At 45.4% G+C, this 20,082-nt stretch overlaps 1 protein-coding gene across 8 annotated transcripts in view; it reads left to right on the top strand.

Annotated features, from left to right (window-relative positions):
- The window catches only part of LOC140429519 (protein prune homolog 2-like), a 725,367-nt gene that overhangs the window by 686,704 nt on the left and 18,581 nt on the right, over positions 1-20,082 (top strand). The gene's annotated exons all lie outside the window — the stretch shown is intronic.

Genomic DNA, 20,082 nt, shown 5'->3' with positions numbered 1-20,082 from the left:
GTATTGGAGGCTTTGACGGGTTTAAAAATAGGCAAATCCCCAGTTCTGGATGAATTGCATCCCAGGCTGCTGTGGGAAGCGAAGCAGGAAATTGCAGGGGCTCTGATGCAAGTCTATAATTCTTCTCTGGCCACGAAGGGAGTGCCAGAGGACTGGGAAACAGCTAATATTGTCATACTTTTCAAGAAGGGTGCTGGAGATAAACCAGGGAATTACAGACAAATGAGTCTCATGCCAGTGGTAGGGAAACTATTGGAGAAAATTCTGAAGGAGAGAATTAATCTCCACTTGGAAAGGCATGGGTAGTCGACATAGCTTTGTCAAAGGGAGGTAATGCCTAACAAATTTGATAGGATTTTTAGATAAAGTGACCGAGTGTGTGGATGAAGGAAGTGCAGTTGATGTAGTTTATATGGATTTTAGCAAAGCCTTTTACAAGGTTCCACGTGGAAGCTGATTGAGAAGGTTGAAGCACATGGAATTCAGGGAAATTTGTCGAGATGGATCTAAAACTGGCTTATAATAATAATCTTTATTGTCACAAGTAACTGGAGGCCGGTGTCCAGCAATGTATCACAGGGATCAGTGATGGGTCCCTTATTGTTTGTTGTATATTTATAAATGATATAGACGAGAATTTGGGGGAATAATTAATAGGTTTGCAGATGACACCAAGATTGGTAGGGTGGTTGACAGAAGAAGGGGGTCCTAGGTTACAGGAAGATAGAGATGGGTTGGTCAGATGGACAGAGCAGTGGCAGATGGTATTTAACCTTGATAAGTGTGAGGTGACGGACTTTGGAAGAAGAAACTAGAGAAGTCCAAAGATGTGCAGGTTAGGTGGATTGGCCAGGCTAAATTGCCCTTAGTGTCCAAAATTGCCCTTCGTGTTGAGTGGGGTTACTGGGTTATGGGGATAGGGTGGAGGTGTGGGCTTGGGTAGGGTGCTCTTTCCAAGAGCTGGTGCAGACTCGATGGGCCGATTGGCCTCCTTCTGCACTGTAAATTCTATGATCTATGATCACTCTATGAAGGGAGTATGTAATGAATGGCAGGACACGAGGAAACTCATAGGAACAGATGAATCCTGAGGAACATGTTCAGAGGTCCCTGAAGGTGGCAGTGCAGATGAATAGGGCAGTTAAGGCTTATGGAACACTTGCCTTCATCAGTTGTGGCATAGAATATAAGAGCAAGGAGGTTACGATGGAGCTGCAAAAACGTTGGTTAGGCCACAGCTGGAGTACTATGTGCAGTTCTGGTCACCTCAATATAGAACCATAGAATTTACAGTGCAGAAGGAGGCCATTTGGCCCATCGATTCTGCACCGGCCCTTGGAAAGAGCACCCCACTTGCGCCTATCCCATCCCAGTAATCAGTCTTTTTTGGACACTAAGGACAATTTAGCATGGCCAATCCACCTAACCTGCGCATCTTTGAACTGTGGGAGGAAACCGGAGCACCCGGAGGAAACCCACGCAGACACTGGGAGAACGTGCAGACTCTGCACAGACAGTGACCCAAGCCGGGAATCGAACCAGGGATCCTGAAGCTGTGAAGCAACTGTGCTAACCACTGTGCTACCATGCTTCCTCACGGAAGGAGATGATTACACTGGAGGAGGTACAGAGGAGATTCACCAGGATGTTTCCTGGGGTGGAGCATCTGAGCAATAAGGAGAGATGGGATAGGCTTGGATTTTTTACCTTCGAGCAGAGAAGGCTGAGGAGGTATATGATTGAGGTGCATAAGATTGAGGTGGCTGAACAGGGTAAATAGGAAGCAGCTGTTCCCTTTGGTTGAGGGGTCAATGACAAGGGGGCATAGTTTTAGGGTGAGAGACAGGAAAGTCTGAGGGGATTTGAGAAAATTTCACTGAGAGTGGTGAGAATCTGGAATGCACTGCCTGGGAAAGTAGTGGAGGTTGGACACCGAAGAACCATTAAAAAGCACTTGGTTGAGTATTTGAAACGCTATCACATTCATGGTTATCGCCAAGTGCTGGTAAATGGGATTAGCGCGAGATTAGGGATAGTCATTGTCGGTGTAGATTCAATGGGAAAAAGGGCATTTTCTACACTGCAACACTCTGAGAAAGAATTTTTGGAATAGACTAATGGGCCTTGTTCCCAAATTGGGTGGGTTTCTTGACTCCACCTTCCTCTTCACTGAGTAAAATTGCTGGCAATGTTATTAGTTTTAGCGCCCGCTCATCTCTGTCCCCACCCCATTGGGATCTAAAGATCCAGCCTGAGGACTTTGCAGGGTCAAGTGGGCTAGTTGTACCACGACCATGTCCAAATGTGACGTTTAAGTCATTGCCAGCCGATCAGTCCAGTTTTATTCATATACAAAAAACAAAATTGCTGGACAATCTCAGGTCTGACAGCATCTATGGAGAGAGAACGGAGCTAATGTTTCAAGTCTGGGTGACTCATTGTCAAAGCTTCCCCTCACTCCTCCTGTCAGCATTCACATGGAACATTCCCTCTGGGATACCCTAGTCCACTCCTCCATCACCCCAACACCTCGCCCTCTTCTCACGGCACCGCCCCATGCAATCACAGAAGGTGCAATACTTGCCTCTTACCTCCTTCCTGCTCACCATCCAAGGGCCTAAACACTGTTTTGAGGTGAGGCAGCACTTCACGTACACCTCCTTCAATCTGGTCTATTGCATTCACTGCTCCCAATGCGGCCTCCTCTACATTGGAGAGACTAAACGCAGACTGGGTGACCGCTTTGCAGAACAACTTTGGTCCATCCGTAAGCATGGCTCAGACCTTCCTGTCACTTGCCATTTCAACTCACTGTCCTGCTCTCATGTCCACATGTTTGTCCTTGGCCTGGGCCTGCTACAATATTCCAGTGAACATAAGAACTAGGAGCAGGAGTAGGCCACTCGAGCCTGATCCGCCAGTCATTAAGATCATGGCTGATCGATTGGTGGACTCAGTTCCACTTACCTGCCCTCTCACCATAACTCTTAATTCCTTTACTGTTCAAAATTCTATCTATCTTTGCCTTTAAAACATTCAACGAGGTATCCTCGACTGCTTCACTGGGCAAGGAATTCCATAGGTTCATAACCCTTTGGGTGAAGAAGTTCCTCCTCCACTCAGTCCTAAATCTGCTTCCCCTTATTTTGAGGCTATGATCCCTAGTTCTATTTTCAGTGGAAGCAACCTGCTTCTATCTTATCTATTCCCTTCATAATTTTATATGTTTCTCTGAGATCCCCCCCCCTCATTGTTCTAAATTCTAATGAGTATAATCCCAGTCGACTCAGCTTCTCCTTGTAAGCCAATCCTCTCAACTCCGGAACCAACCTCGTGAATCTCCTCTGCACACCTTCCAGTGCCACTACATCCTTTCTCAAATAAGAGACCAAAACTGTATACAGTACTCCCGGTGTGGCCTTGCCAGCACCCTATACAGCTGCAATATAACCGCCCATTTTTTAAACTCCATCCCTCTAGCAATGAAGGACAAAATTCCATTTGCCTTCTTAATTACTTGCTACACCTGCAAACCAACCTTATTGCAATTTATGCACAAGGCCACACGGGTCCCTATGCACAGCAGCATGTTGCAAATTTTTACCATTTAAATAATAGTCCATTTTGCTGCTTTTCCTGCCAAAATGGATGACCTCACATTTACCAACATTGAACTCCTTCTGCCAGACCGTTGCCCACTCACTTAAACTATCTATATCTCTCTGCAGACTCTCAATGTCCTCTGAACACTTTACTCTACCACTCATCTTAGTGTCATCTGCGAACTTTGACATTACACTTGGTCCCCAATCCAAATCATCTATGTAAATTGTAAACCATTGCGGTCCCAAAACTGATCCCTGAGGAACTGAACATCTACCAGAAAAACACCCGTTTATCTCTTTGCTTTCTGTTAGTTAATCATCCATGCTAATCCTTTACCCATAATGCCATGCACCTTTATCTTATGCAGAAGCCTTTTGTGCAACACCTTGTCAAATGCCTTCTGGAAATCCAGATCCATCAAATCCACCGGTTCCCAGTTGTCCACCGTGCTCGTAATGTCCTCAAAGAATTCCACTAAATTATTGAAAAATTACGTGCCTTTCATGAACCCATGCTGCATTTGCCAAATGGGACAATTTCTATCCCAATGTCTCGCTATTTCTTCCTTGATGATAGATTCAAGCATTTTCACCACTACAGAGGTTAAGCTAACCAGCCCATAGTTACCCGCCTTTTGTCTACCTCCTTTTTTAAACAGTGGCGTCACATTTGCTGTTTTCCAGTATCTGCAGGCATTTGCTTTTATCTTTTTACGCTTTGTTGTAGATATTTGGTACAACTCAGTGACGTGCTAGGCCACTGTAGTTAACAGAAAACCACATGGCTGTCTGGGCTTGGAGTCACATATACTATAAAGATGACGGATTTCATTAAAAGTCAATGACCAGCTCCTTAGTTTTGTGGGCAGCACAGTAGCACAGTGGTTAGCACTGTTGCTTCACCGCACCAGGATCCCATGTTCGATTCCCGCTTTGGTCACTGTTTATGCGGAGTCTGCATGTTCTTGCCATGTCTCCATGGGTTTCCTTCGAGTGCTCTGGTTTCCTCCAACAAGTCCCGAAAGACATGCTTGTTAGGTGAATTGGACATTCCTAGGTTCGATTCCGGCTTGGGTCACTGTCTGTGCGGAGTCTGCACATCCTCCCCGTGTGTGTGTGGGTTTCCTCCGGGTGCTCCGGTTTCCTCCCACAATCCAAAGATGTGCAGGTTAGGTGGATTGGCCATGATAAATTTCCCTCAGTGTCCAAAATTGCCCTTACTGTTGGGTGGGGTTACTGGGTTATGGGGATAGGGTGGAGGTGTTGACCTTTGGTAGGGTGCTCTTTCCAAGAGCCGGTGCAGACTTGATGGGCCGAATGGCATCCTTCTGCACTGTAAATTCGATGATGATTCTGAATTCTCCCTGGTATATCTGAACAGGTGCTGGAATGTGGCGACTAGGGAATTTATTATGGGTGATACATAGATTACTATAGCTGTGTGGGGTATTTATGTTTTTAGTTGTTGAAAATGCTTACTGTGTGTGATTATAAAAATGTTAACTAAATTCATAGAATAAAGCTTGTTTTTGATTAAAAGTGCTTAAGGCCTCTGTTGAATAACACCTGAAAGGCAGGCCCTTGAGCTCATCATAACCAAAATCAATAAACAATTGTAGGTCAGGCGAACTCCATGATAGACTTTGGAGTTTTCCAAACCCTGGCCCATAACAATACATAGATACAGACATTGGGTGATGCTTACGGAGTGTAATACTACTCAGTAGAGAAGATGTGTGAAGAGATCAGTTCAGTCCATATAGGGTCATTCAGGAGTCAGGTAACAGTGGGGAAGAAGCTATTTTTGAACCTGTTGGTGTGTGTTCTCGGACTTTTGTACCTCTTGCCCAATGGAAGAAGTTGGAAGAGAGAATAACCCAGGTGGGAAGGTTCTTTGATTATGCTGCCCACTTTCCCAAGGCAGCGGGAGGTGTAGACAGAGTCAACGGATGGGACACTGGTTTTGCATGATGTTCACAACTCTCTGTAGTTTCCTACTGGTTGGGCCGAGCAGTTGCCATACCAGGCTGTGATGCAGCCAGATAGGATGCTTTCTATGGTGCATCTATAAAAGTAGGTAAGAGTTAATGTGGACATGCCAAATTTCCTTAGTTTCCTGAGGAAGTATAGGCGCTGTTGTGCTTTCTTGGTCGTTGTGTTGACATAGGTGGACCAGGACAGATTTTTGATGATGTGCACACTTTGGAATTTGAAACTGTCAACCATCTCCACCTCGACACCATTGATGCAGACAGGGATGTGTACGATACTTTGCTTCCTTAAGTCAATGACCAGCTCCTTAGTTTTGCTGATGTTGAGGGAGAGATTGTTATTGTTATACCACTCCACTAGGTTCTCTATCTCCCTCCTGTACTCTGACTCATTGTTGTTCGAGATCCAACCCATTACAGTTGTGTCATCAGCAAACCTGTTGATGGAGTTGGAACCAAGTTTTGCCACACAGTTGTCTTATTGGAGTATAGCAGGGGGCTACGTCCACAGCCTTGCGGGGCCCTGGTATTGAGGACTATTGTGGAGTATTGAGTGGCATTACCATCGCTGGATCCTCCACTCTCGACATCCTGGGGTTACCATTGACCAGAAACTGAACTGGAATAGACATATAAATACTGTGGCTTCCAGCGCAGGTCAAAGGCTAGGAATCCTGCAGCAAGTAAATCACCACCTGACTCCACCTTTCCACCATCTACAAGGCACAAGTCGGGATTGTAATGGAATTTCTCCAATTGCCTGGAGGAATACAGCTCCAAAAATATTAAGAAGTTTGACCTCTTCCAGGATAAAGCAGCCCGCTTGATTGCTACCCCTTCCACAAACATTCAATCCCTCCACCACTGACGAACAGTGGCAGCCTTTTGTACCATCTACAAGATGCACTTCAGGAACTCGCCAATACTCCTTCGGCAGAACCTTCTAAACCCAGGGCCACTACCATCTAGAAGGACAAGGGCAGCAGTTACATGTGAACACCACCACCTGGAAATTCCCAACCAAGTCACTCACCATCCTGACTTGGAAATATATCGCCATTCCTTCACTGTCGCTGGCCCAAAATCCTGTAATTCACTTCCTAACAGCTCTGTGGGTATGCCTACGTCTCAGGGACTGCAGCAGTTCAAGAAGGCAACTCACTACCACCTACTGAATGGCAACTAGGAATGGACAATAAATGCTAGTCTGGCCAGCGACACCTACTTCCCACAAATTAATTTTTTTTAAGGTTTAGTGCCAGTCTCTGGATTACTCATCCAGTAATGTAACTAATATGTTAGAAATCTCTTCAAGTGCTTACTCCTTGCAGTTGTCTGACTTCTGTGTGTTTTGTGGTTTTGGTGTAGAAGATACGGTTTCTGTTAAACAATTGCTTCCTTTCAGACATTAGTAGCTTTGGATACCGACCAGAAATTCAGATATTTACTCCAAACCATAAAAACACGGCTTCCTACCGTATTCACTAGGTTTTAGTGGAGGTGACATCAGCTCCTTTGCCTGCATATTGCCTTGCCCGAAACTGTTCTCTGCCCCCTGTTTTTGTCGGATCTGGATAACAAGACAGATGGCGTTTGATTTTCATACTTTAGTCTTCACATGAGGGCTCCTTAATCCTGAGACTCTAGCCTGTTTCAGTTTGTTGCCCTTGGCTTTACATTGCCCAGGATTACAGTTATTATGATACCTTTGTTCACTAACCTAATTGCCGCCATGTTGCCTCAAGAATTCTCTTGTTTTGCTTCACTGACATCTACAGTTTACTACAAGAGCACTTCAATAGCCTTTGACCTCAAAGTTAGCACATTCTAAAGTCGCTAAAAATAAAATGCAAACTCCATCAATAGGGATCTAATCAACTACTTTTGTAATTATTCTGTAGAATTTTATGGTTCAAAGGTTTTTCTGAGGTGTCATCTCATTCTCTAATTAATTTACAAGGACATCCCACAAGACTCAAATATTTTATTTTTATTTTACTTGCGTTTTCGATGCTTGGCTATTATCGTACCATACATGAAAGACAAACTTTAGAGATTTGTGATTTTCTGACAATTTCCATGATTCTTCAAAAGTGTGTAATGGGGATTCCACTGTAAATTACAATTGATTACTGATTAGACTGGCATAAAGAGAAGAATAAAGTATTGAATCACTAACTAAATAAACAATGGATGACAATATTCTAGTGTAGCGGCAGAGTGGTTAGCACTGCTGCCTCAAAGCACCAGGGACCTGAGTTAGATTCCAGGTTGAGTATCTGTGCAGAGTTTGCATGTTCTCCCAGTGTCTGTGTGGGTTTCGTCCGGGTCTCCCGTTTGCTCCCGTAGTCCAAAGTTCTTCAGGTTAGGTGGGGTTACAGGGCTAGGTCGAGGGAGTGGGCCTGGGTGTAGTGCTCTTTCAGAGGGTCGGTGCAGACCCGATGGGCTGAAAGGCCTCCTTCTGCACTGTAGAGATTCTATGGAAATAAATCTACAATTGAAGAGTATTTGGTCAGATTTCATTAATAGAATGCATGTAAAATAAGGCGGCGGGGCGGAATTCTCTGATAAAACGGCTCTGACTGAAAACACGCGTGTACCTCCCCAAGTTGTCAGAAGAAAAGTTAGTGAATGTGTTTAGCACTGTCACTATGGCATATTCACCAGTGTTCACCACCCCCTTCCAAACATATTCAAAATTACAAAAATATGAATAAGCCGGGGAGCATTCTCCACATCTCAGAATTCAGTTTGTACAAGTTTTTTTTCCCCTTTTCACCCCACCGCCCTGTGACAAACAATTCCTCAAACATGGTTGTGAACAGTCCCCACTGTGTCTCAAAGCCCTCCGCTGATCCCCTCTATTTAAACTTGATCTTCTCCAACCGGAGGAAGTCATACAGGTCCCCTCGCCAGGCCGCCACCCCCGGCGGTATTGCCGACCGCCATTCCAGCAAAAATCCTTCGCTGGGCAACTAGAGAGGCGAAGACCAATGCATCAGCCTTCCTCCTCTCCATCAGCTCCTGCATTTCCGATTCCCCAAAAATCGGCATCATAGGGACGGCCTGACCTCTACCCCCACAATCTTTGCTAGCAGCCCGAACATCCCCTCCCAGTATCTCTCCAACTTCTCACCACTCCCCCACACCCCCGCCATGATTTCAAGAACCAGTGGTGAATCGTGCCGGCACGACATCATACCGCGAGGGGGAACATCACATGGGCCTAGGAGGTACGGCTTAAAGCCATTTATTTACATTTAAATTTATTTAAAATTTTGGAAATCCAATTCACGCCCTTTCTGGGTTTGAACCTGATCACATCACCAGCTGAGGTCTCCCCAGCGCATATACCGTTATGGTCCTCTCATGAGATTTAGAGGCCATAACAGGATTTGCGTACACGTCAAACGGGCCCAAAAAATGACACCTGTAGTCTTTTGAAGAGAGCCTCTGTGGAATACTTTACATCTGCAACTTTACAGAGTTTTCAGGATAGCAGTAAAAGAGTATTTCATGTAAAACTTACAGCCTTGCTCACTTTGTGGTGTTGGGTGCTCTGGTGCACAGATGAGCCAACACAGTTGTATGTGGTACAACTCTATTTTATTATAACTCTTATAATACAGTTCGTTCTGGATACTCTGCACGTGCTGTCTCCCTGAGTGTGTTTGGTGGCAGATGTGTCCTGGTCCGCCTCTGCAGCTAATACTGACCACCGGGGGTTGTGTCTGTGCTTTTATATCTTTCTGTCATTGGTTGTGGTGTTGTGTGTTCTGATTTGTCTGTTGGTGTGTCTATCATGATGTGTGTGTTTGAATATCATGACATCCCCCCTTTTTACAAAGATATGTGCCTACGTGGTTATAAATATAATTGTGTCGTGAGTGCATTGAAGAGTGTGTGTGTGTGTTATGTACAGCGTGTGTATATGACGTAACTATTTACATGGGGCGATGTCGGGTGCGTCACACTAACAAGGTTGTACCATAACAAAACTTGGATGCGAGAGAAAAAAAAAAAAAAACTTGAACATTGGTCTGGTCAGACGATATCTGGAACAATAAACAACAACAGGTTATAATACAGAAGTGTTTGACTTTTTGAACGTATGAACAGCGTTATAAGTCCAGTCTAATGGGTGACCGCCTCAAGAATGGGCTGGTCCTCAAGCCGGTTCAGCTGTGGAGATTTGGGATCACACTGGTTCACCTTGGACTGTTGGAGGTGATGCTGTTGCCGAAGTCTCTACTTTACCATTTGTTGTACTTCGTGCAGTCCTTGGTTTTTTCATTCGTGCAAATATAACATTCAACATCTTTGTTAGTGGTGCCTTGGCTGTGGTTTGGTTCTGGTGGCGATGGAAGGGGCATGATCCGTGGCATCTCCACGAAGTCATCCTTGGGAACCAGTGGAGGATCCGGCGTGTGCGTACGGTTCAGTTGCGTGCGTGGAAGGCGGCGCAAAGCTCGCTGATTGCGCCTACGCACCAATCCATCCGCCCTGCATGCCAGGAACAAGGTGGAGTCTTTTTCTTTTTATGTTTGTGGTGGACGGCATCTTGTAGCCGATGGGTCGTTGCCATCGAAGTAGCACCATCACTAATATCATGCAAGGCGATGACTGTGCCAGATGTGGAAGTTGGCCGAGACCGTGTACGCTGGTTCCGGCCACCTGCTGTGCCGGAAGGGCGACTCCGCAGAGAAACGTCGAAGCATGTCGCCTTGGAGAGAGAATTGTTGCTCGCATCAACGTCTGGCGATGGCGCGAATTGGTGTGTCCATCTTGGACCGCCGGTGCTGGTTGCCACTGCCGACCCAGTGGGACTGCCACGCGATCCATTCCCTGTCGCCGTGGCATCCGCCGTCACCCTGAGCGTGCCATCACCGAGGCCGCGACACCGCCCGTCCGGAGCAAGGTCTGGCGTGCGCGAATCAGAGTCGGCGCTTGGCTGCTCCCCATCTGGAGTCCGGTCTGCCTTCCGTCGACGCCCCCCGTCCGGAGTCCCAACAGGTTCACTGGAGGCAGCCGAGATTCCCTGAAGCTGCACTTCTGGAGTCGGAACATGCAGGAATGCACCAACCAGTGGAGAGGGTCGAGCCATCGAGGGTGGAAGCGGTGCGCTGCCACCGCAGTCGTCAGTGGTCCCACCGTGATCGTCGAGTGCCTCGGTACGCACTAGGCGAGGTCTGTCACCTTGCACCTTTTGCATGGGAAGTGGGATGCTGTCGTCACTCGTCTCACATCGCGTGGATAGATCCTCATTAGCAGCTTGCTGTTCACTAGGGTTGGGTAAATTGTCAGAGTTTTCATCTGGTGGTGCACACCATGTCGGTGGACTGTCATTGTCTTGCCGTTGTCCTTCATTTGGGCTTTTCTTCTTTGGAATTTTAAATCTTCCCCCAGACATTGCAGAACCTTGTTTATTACCCCCAAATTCTCCCATAGGTATGGTCTCGAATATAGGATCCAATGTTTCTATCGACATTGTACTATTTTCCAAAGAACATTCCGTTTCACTTTTCTTCTCAGGTGCCTCATATGTATCTTTGTCTAATGTACATGCCTTCATGGTCTCTGGGTCTGATTTTGCTGGGACTGGCATGGTCACAGTCTCTCTTTTACTGTTCTCAATTGCCCACATTATACTCCCCATCCATAACTGCTTAATCACTGGGGTTAGTGTGGTACAATGGATAATCGGGTCGACCTTATCTGCATCTTCACCATTAGTGGAAAGCACACTTGGTTCACTTGAAACTGCTGTGGGTTTTAAATTCGTTATCTGGCTACTCGATGTCGGTGTCCTCAGGATTCTTGCTCCAATGTTCTGCTCAATAATCAGTGGAGCGTGTATAGGTTCAATGCAATTAATGTTCCCCTCAAGGTTTGAAGAGTCATTACTGACTAACTGCTGGTCTCCGAAGTTGGGATTTTGCGGTGTTGTGTTGAAGGGAGACATTTGTCCCTGCTGTAGATATGATTCAGGTTGTGTTATTTCCATTACCTGAGGATCAATGTCTTGTCCATTTTTTTGATCCGTACTAAAACACTGGCAATTCTCAGTCTGCTCCTTGCAAGTTAAACATTCAATTAATTTCGTTAGCAAATCCTCAGCATCCTTCTGTGGCCGTGCAGCATTATTAATCTCTGTTCGGCTATAATGATCCTGAAGGTCAGCGCATAAACCTTTTTTCTTCGGGCTTGGACAAGGCGATTCCTTTGGCTTGTCTTCAGTTGGGCTTGAACAGTCTTCAGCGCTGTGCCCTTCATTGTAGCATGAGAGACCGTCATGTTCATGCTGCTGTGTAGTGGAGCATGGTAGGCTGTTATAGCCTTCTTGCTGTTCACGTGAGCATGGCAGACTTGCATCGTCTGCCGCTGGTTGGTCAGGAGAGGTTGCTAGACCCTCATGGTCTTGTTCCTGCAAGGACTGCGCTCTGGAGTCTTGCGTTCCTTCCATCGTGGAGTCCGTCCACGAGCTCTCTGTGGAGGCTTGTGACACTGGAGTCACTTCTTGTTCGTGCAAGGACTGCGCTCTGGAGTCTTGCGTTGCTTCTATCGTGGAGGCTGTCCACGAGCTCTCTGTGGAGGCTTGTGACACTGGAATCACTTCTTGTTCGTGCAAGGACTGCGCTCTGGAGTCTTGCGTTGCTTCTATCGTGGAGGCTGTCCACGAGCTCTCTGTGGAGGCTTGTGACACTGGAGTCACTTCTTGTTCGTGCAAGGACTGCGCTCTGGAGTCTTGCGTTGCCTCTATCGTGGAGGCTGTCCACGAGCTCTCTGTGGAGGCTTGTGACACTGGAGTCACTTCTTGTCCGTGCAAGGACTGCGCTCTGGAGTCTTGCATTTCTGCAATTGTGGAGTCTGTCCACGAGCTTGCTGTGGAAGCTTGTGACACTGGAGTCACTTCTGGTTCATGCGAGGACTGCACTCTGGAGTCTTGCATGTCTTCTTTCATAGAGTCGGGAACGTTGAGCGGGACGTGGACCACGCTCTGTGTGGCAGCAGGGCACTCTCCGTGTGCTTGCACCGCTCCCTGTCTGTTAATGTCAGGCTGCAGCATCATCCGGTACTGATAAGTTGGAACGTCATATCTGCTGGATTGAAGATCCTCAAATCCGAAAAATGAATCCGCATCTGCGTCGGATTCAATGTGGGGGCCGCCAATGTGCAACACGAAAGGTTCGTCCGAGTCATAGTCATATAGGACCACGGAGCTATCATTGGGCTCGCGAGGTCCGGAAACACTGTAAAGATCGTCATCGAAGTATTCAAGGTCGGAATCATCGGCTTGTGCGTAGGTAGCTGCTTGTCGGAGGGTTCTTCGGAGGTCAAATTCATCTCCTGGGTCAATTTGCGGCACTGTGCTGTCATTCCAGGTGAGGGAAGGTTGTTTTACAGCTTTAACAGATTTTTGTTTTTTTGATTTGGGACGTTTCCCTTTTAAATTGGATTTGGGACATTTCCCTTTTAAATTGGTGCAGTCTGGGGCCTCTGACATCCTGACGCTCGGTATGTAGCACGTAGGAAGCGACTGCGCATGCTCAGATCGCTGTTCCTTTACCGATGGCCGTTTTCTTGACTGCGCATGCGCAGCATCTTGCGCATGCGCAAACGAAACTTCCGGTTCTGCGCACTGCTCGCGCAACTGTGCTAGCGTTATACCTTTAGCAAGATGGCCGCCGACCTCGACCCAGCCTTCTCTCAGGCCCGGGATTTTGGCTTCTGGGAATTCGGGCTCCGGGATCCCAGCCACGAGGTGAGTACTGCAGCTTTTCTTACCTTTATTTGCCGATTGGATTGCGTTTTCTTCACAGTACTTGGAGAATTTGTCCAGGACTGCCTGGTAATCGTACCTTTGCTGCCTCCTGAAGAACCTGAACCTTGTGAATATTTCTCTTGCCCTTGCACCGGCGATGGTGAGGAGAAATTCAATTTTTTCGCTATCATCCAGGTCTTGGAGTTCAGCTGCCACCAGGAACAATTCGAACATTTGCCGGAATCGCCGCCAGTTTTCGCGGAGATCGCCGTGGCACTGGAGCTGCTGCGGAACCGGGAGCTCTATCATTTTGCCTGGGCACTGCTGGTTGTCTGTGTACACTGAGGTATGCCGGCAGGTATCGATCCACTCCTGTACCATGTGGTGTTGGGTGCTCTGGTGCACAGATGAGCCAACACAGTTGTATGTGGTACAACTCTATTTTATTATAACTCTTATAATACAGTTCGTTCTGGATACTCTGCACGTGCTGTCTCCCTGAGTGTGTTTGGTGGCAGATGTGTCCTGGTCCGCCTCTGCAGCTAATACTGACCACCGGGGGTCGTGTCTGTGCTTTTATATCTTTCTGTCATTGGTTGTGGTGTTGTGTGTTCTGATTTGTCTGTTGGCGTGTCTATCATGATGTGTGTGTTTGAATATCATGACACACTTGACAAATATAAAACAAATTAATTTACTGGCTGCACAGCAAATGATTCATTTTAAATACTGGAGGGAGTAATTGCTGACTTAGGTTACTAAATATTAGCATTGTGAATGGAAGAAATAACTTCTAAAATTGTTTTAACTAAGTAAATTACTGGATTCAGTCCCTGAGTAACTCCAACCTGGCAACCTCCAATTCAGTATCCACTCTGCACTGTTTGATGCTGACTCATTTTCACAGCCAATTCTCTAGCTCAGATTGCTTAGCTCTTGCCCAGATACTGTTTGCCAAACAGCTCAGATTGGTGTTCTGCCCTGCTGCGTTTGAACTTTCCTCCAACTCCGGCCCTGCTCTCGGTCTCTGCGGTTTGCTCTCTTGAACTGCTGTCACCACCAGCTGTCACCAAATTTTCCAAAGGCACTTCAAACATGCTAGAAGAAAAAGAGATCTAGCCAGTTAATCCTGAGGCTCAGATCTCCTATGAAATTTGCTTTGCTATCTGTTCACATTTTAAATCTGCTTTGTGAACAGTTTACATTAAGAATTATATTCCAAAGTGCTAGGATGTTGTGATGGCCTGGCAATGATGAGGTGGAGGCTCTTTGTGTGAACAGAGTTTGTTGATAACAAGCAACAATGGTGCAGAGACCACTGGCGTCGCTGCCCTTTATATCTTTACTATATGGCTCCCCGTTGTATTCTGCTCGGAGAGAACTCCACCCTATGTGGCGATCATCTGCTCTTGGAACCCGGAGCCTCCTCTGCTGTGCTGTCTTCAAGAGACAGGCACCTCCATCCACTATAAATATCAAGGAACAAATTATGTTCGCAAGCTAGTAATGCATCCACAAAAATCCTTTCCTGAAAGATAGATATTCTTGAAAAGCTCTTTCCTTACAACTGACTTCAGCACCCTCTCTCCACAGCCTAAAATTGTGCTTTTTAGTTTTAGATACCACAAATCCAGCTACTTGAATAATGCATGTGAAATAGCTTTTATTGTGTCCTTTTTTGTTCAAGACATTCACTAAGTAGTGTAGCTAAGGGAAGACACTTAATGAAAGGGATTGAGGAATCTCCTTGACACTATGGTGCATCAATTAGGTGCTGTGTATCAAAAAATAAATACTGAAGACATCGGTGGAACTACCTCGGAGCAGTAACCAACAGGTTGAGGGGGCAGAAATTAACATCAGTGAAAATGTAATTGTTAACCAGGATGTTTCAGAAATCTTGTCATTTCAGCTGCATATGTGTTAATTCGATGATGTGTAATGGTGTAAAAGAACTGAAGTGTCGATGGGCTTCTGCTCCAATTAGAACAGAGATAAAAATAAAAGTTGCAAATGTGGAAAGATGAAATAAAAAAATTGGAAATTACAAAGATGACTAAACTGTGAATTACTCAACCTCATCCTTCAATTGCTGTAAAACTTAATTAGCTGCAGAATGGGACTCAGCCTGGAACTGGGGTATGAATCATTTAACTGACAGTACAAACAGTTTCCAAAATAAATGTTCGTTACTTTGATTAAATTCAGTCAATTTGTTTCATTTAATTAGGTGCAAATGATTATTATAGGCAGTTAAATAAGCACATATTTGAGTATAGATGGTATGGATATTTCACCAGATTCTTTAAACCAGTAAGTATTCTCTCTATCAACTAAAAAAGACTAGTCCCAAACCAATGAAAGACAAGTGCTGGAAAATGGGATTAAAATAGTAGGTGTTTGATGGCCGGCACCGACTCGATGGGCTGAATGGGCTCTTTTTGTGTTGGAAATCTCTGACTTGCATGATCGGTAGTAATTAAGAAAGTTGTATTAGTCTTAGCTGAACTACTCCAATGCCATCAGGTATTGAACAGTTAATTGTTAAATAGGAGTTCAAAGCAGAGCTAAGTATATGAATATATTAAATGTCGGCAAACACAACATCTGTAAGGACACTATGAGGGAATGTAACCATCTTTCCTTCACATTCAATGGAATTACCATTGCAAAATCCCCAGTCATCAACATTCTGGGGATTGCCATTGAACAGAAAGTTAACTGAACGAGTCAGATAAATACTGTGGCTACAAGAGCAGGTCAGAGATTGGGAATTCTGCTAGGAGTAACTCGCCTCCTGACTCCCCAAAACCTGTTTATTACCTACAATCCACATGTAAGGCGTGTGATGGAGTACTCTCCACTTGCCTGGATGAGTACAGTTCCAGTAACATCCAAAGCTCAACACCATCTAGAGAAAAGCAGTCGGTTTGTTTGGGACCCCATCAACTACATTAAGCATTCACTCCCTCCATCACCGAAGCATCATAACAGCAATGTGTACCATATATAAGGTGCACGGCAGCAACTTGTCAAGATTCTATTGACAGTACCTTCCAAACCAGTGACCTCGATCACTGAGAAGGGCAATGACACCAGATGCATGGGCGCACCACAGCTTGCAAGTACTCCTGGAAACCACAACCCATCCTGATTTGGAATTATATCAGTGTTCTGTGACATTTGCTTGTCAAAGTCTTGGAACTCCCTCCCTGACAGTGCTGTGGACGTACCTACACAACAAGGATTGCAGCAGGTCAAGAAAGTGGCTTCCCACCTTCTCGAGAACAATTAGAGATGGGCAATAAATGCTGGCTGTACCATTGATTGCCCACAGCCTGTGAAGGAATAAATAAAAAAGACAAACTTCATTTTGGGTATAACCACTTCAACACAAGGTCAGTTAGACATTTTGAGAATTTTCTGTGGTAGACATTGTCATGTAAGAATTTGGAAAGATGGGCACAGTCCATCTTCTATTTTGAGAACTGAAGGAATCTTCACAGGTAACAAGGCAGGTTTGGGTACATGCAATCAATTAAATTCATAAAAGTGATGTTGAGCTCCGAGTTTCACCAGGGTGGGTTTGAAGGAGTGCTGGGGATTCTCCATGCAATTAAATAGGTTATGCAAGTAGGCAATTAAGTGTATTACAGCCAGCACACCCATTTCCTAAGATGTCAGCAAAGTTTCCATTGTTTCCCAGGCAAATGCAGTGGAACTGATAGGCTGGGAAAGCTTTGAAAAATGAAACCGAAGAGCTGCAGCCATAGCCAGATGAGAGGCTGCTGTTCACAACATTCCTTCTCAGAAAGTATTTCACTGTTTGGCAGGTGTTTGGCAACTTCTTTCAAATCATTTCACCTGTTTTGCACTTCTCTCACCTTCAACTGCATGTCCTATTGCCAGCCTTCACTACAGCATAGGCACCACTTATGCAGCTCTATCTTGTGAGTAGGGACAGGAGGAGCAACAACACCAGCAGCCACAGGAAAAACATAGCACTGGAAAAACATAACACTGACATCAGCTGCCTTCCCTTCAGGTCCATGCCACTACACAGGGCTGAGGGAACTGACACCAAGATAGCTTGAAGGCGATGAGACCTTTAACACAGGATCCAAAGGCAATGGATCAGTGTGATCAACATTTATGAGCAGCAATGCCTTGGGAGGCTCAAGCTTTTATTGAAGACTGTGCTGACACAAGCAGCCTCCTGGAACAGGACCTCCCTTCCAGTGAACTGGATGGGCCTAAATTATTGGTGGCCTTCAAGGCATCTTGTTTCATCTCCCATCATCACCCTTCCTAGATATCTGCCTCTTTCCAAAGTTTTGTGCTCTCTTTTGGAAGGAGAAATTTGAGTTTGTGTGTGGTGGAGGGGGCAACATTTGCGGAGAGTGATTTTGAGGCATGTGTGCGAGGATAAGAATTTGGAACTTGGAACCTGAAAATCAATAGATGGTTCAGAAATTCATAAAAGCATAAATTCGGAACCAAAATCTTAACCACAAAGTCTTGCTCTCAAAGAAATTCTTATCAATGGTCTAATCCCTCTTTCATTCTCATTGGTTTCTAATTATCAGCTGAGATCTCCTAATTTATTCAAATAAATGTCTGTCACTTAGAAAATGAATTATTAATAAAATATTGTTCATTAGTTAAGATTTACTAATGTCCATCAAATTAATTCAGTGTCCACGTGCGCCAGCCACGTGCGTCAATGTTACAAGATAAGGTGCTTGATTAACCTTGCTGTTGCTAAGTATTTGATACATTTTCATTGCTAAATGTACTGGAATACAATGGTCTATTCGTTATATAAAATCTTTACCAACATTTCATGAAACAATGTCTGAATTTCTACGGACATGGCAATAGATTATTTATTATCTGAAACAATGACTATCTTTCCATAGTCAGGACCTTGTGAATAATTCCATTCTCTAGCTCTGCACTCAATCCTTAAAGGCACCAAATAAATCAATGAATCAATAATCTATCAACCCCACAGTTGCTTGCAACAAAGATTTGCGTAAAACTCTCCCTCCACCCCTTCCCAATGGATACCTTTTCCGGTCTGCATATATTTACTTGTTCCAAGGAACCAATCAAAACAGGTTTTCTTAATTCAAAGAATAAGTAAGTTTCACTATAGCTGGAGGAACAAGTAATAAAAAAACACAACACATTCATTCAGATGAAGAAAGAAAGTTTTAAGATTGCAAATAAAAGTTAAAAAAAGAATATATGAATATGTCATTGGCTTTTCCGCAGGTTGTGGCTGTTGGGTTATGTGATATTAATATAACTGCCGACCTGGCAATTTTGCAGTCTGTTGGAGAAACTTGTTGGCTTGTGAGAGGAGGAAATATGGGGCTGGATTATCCGATTTTGAGGCCATGTCCGGAGGAAGTGTTTAGTTTTACGACGAAAAAATCGGCAAGGCCCCAGCACCAATTCTCCGACCAGTGAGGGGTTAGCAGCCGTGCCACGTAAAACACACAGCCTTCAAGAAATAAATGGCCGGAGAATTACCGGGTCCGTGGCCGCGCATGCGCACGGCGCGACCGACAACATGGCGGGGGCCGTGCGTGGAACCAACCTGCCAGATAGTGTCTCCCCAGACACCCACTCGTCACCCCCCACCAGCCCCATCAGCCCTCGCTGAAGGCACCCCCGGCCAACAGCACTGCTCCCCCCCCCCCCTCCCCAACTGCGGCGGCGCTGGATACAGACCGCAGCCACCACGTCGGGTTCACAAAAACTGAGGGCACAGGTGTTCCGTGCCGTCGGGAACTCGGCCCATCAGGGGCATAGCATCGGGGGAGGGCCTTCAGCTAACATCCTGAGGTTGTCCCAATGGCGTGCGGTGTACGCCTTGATGACGCCATTTTGGAGAGGGTGGAGCATCAGAAAACAGGTGCCGCCCCCGATCGGTCGTAAACGGAGATGCTCCGCCCGATCGCTGATTATGATATCGATGTCAGGCAAAGGAGAATCCCGCCCACAAAATTCTTGTTTCTTTACCATTGTTCTTTTATTCTGCCAAACACTGGTCTTCAGAGACAGTTTGAAACCCATTTCTCTGTCCAAAACCCAGGAGGACGTACAGGCATGTCTTGCATCTGAAGTCCATTTTACTTTCAACTCCGAAACTTTTCCACACATTCTGATATAAATCAACAGCAGATGATATTTGGGTCAGTTGTGGATCATTCTCACTCTGACATCATATCAGCTGTTCTGACACCTCTTCCTCCCATCCTTGAGAAAGGTCACTTCACTGTAGTCCCCCGGTTCCCACAGCGAGCCCTGCAGCTAAGAGTGAGACACCCAGGGAGCAACCTTTCCAAGTTTCCTCTCCACACCTATGACTTTTACAACCTCAAAACCTAAGTTGAGCTTTTCAGACCCCTGCAATGGCCCCTTTCTAATTCTAATTCTTCCATTGACCGATTCAGCACTTGATCCCAATAATTTGGATGAAGGAACTGAATGCATGGTACCGAAATTTGATGATGACATCAAGATAGGTTGGAAAGTAAGTTGTCAAGAGGTAAACAGGGCTATGGACAAGTTAAGGTTTTTCAAATGTCCTTATCAATATTCAACATCTCTTGATTTTTTTCCACTGAAGCTCTAAAAGATGATTTCTTCTGCGTAACTATTGTGACTGAAAGTTTTTTTAAATTTCCTAACCTTGGTTTAATGACTTATTCCC

The sequence above is a fragment of the Scyliorhinus torazame genome, chromosome 9 (genome assembly GCF_047496885.1).
Source record: "Scyliorhinus torazame isolate Kashiwa2021f chromosome 9, sScyTor2.1, whole genome shotgun sequence".
Taxonomy (NCBI): domain Eukaryota; kingdom Metazoa; phylum Chordata; class Chondrichthyes; order Carcharhiniformes; family Scyliorhinidae; genus Scyliorhinus; species Scyliorhinus torazame.
The sequence above is the reverse complement of the archived record's forward strand: the minus strand, read 5'-3'. Positions and strand labels throughout refer to the sequence as shown.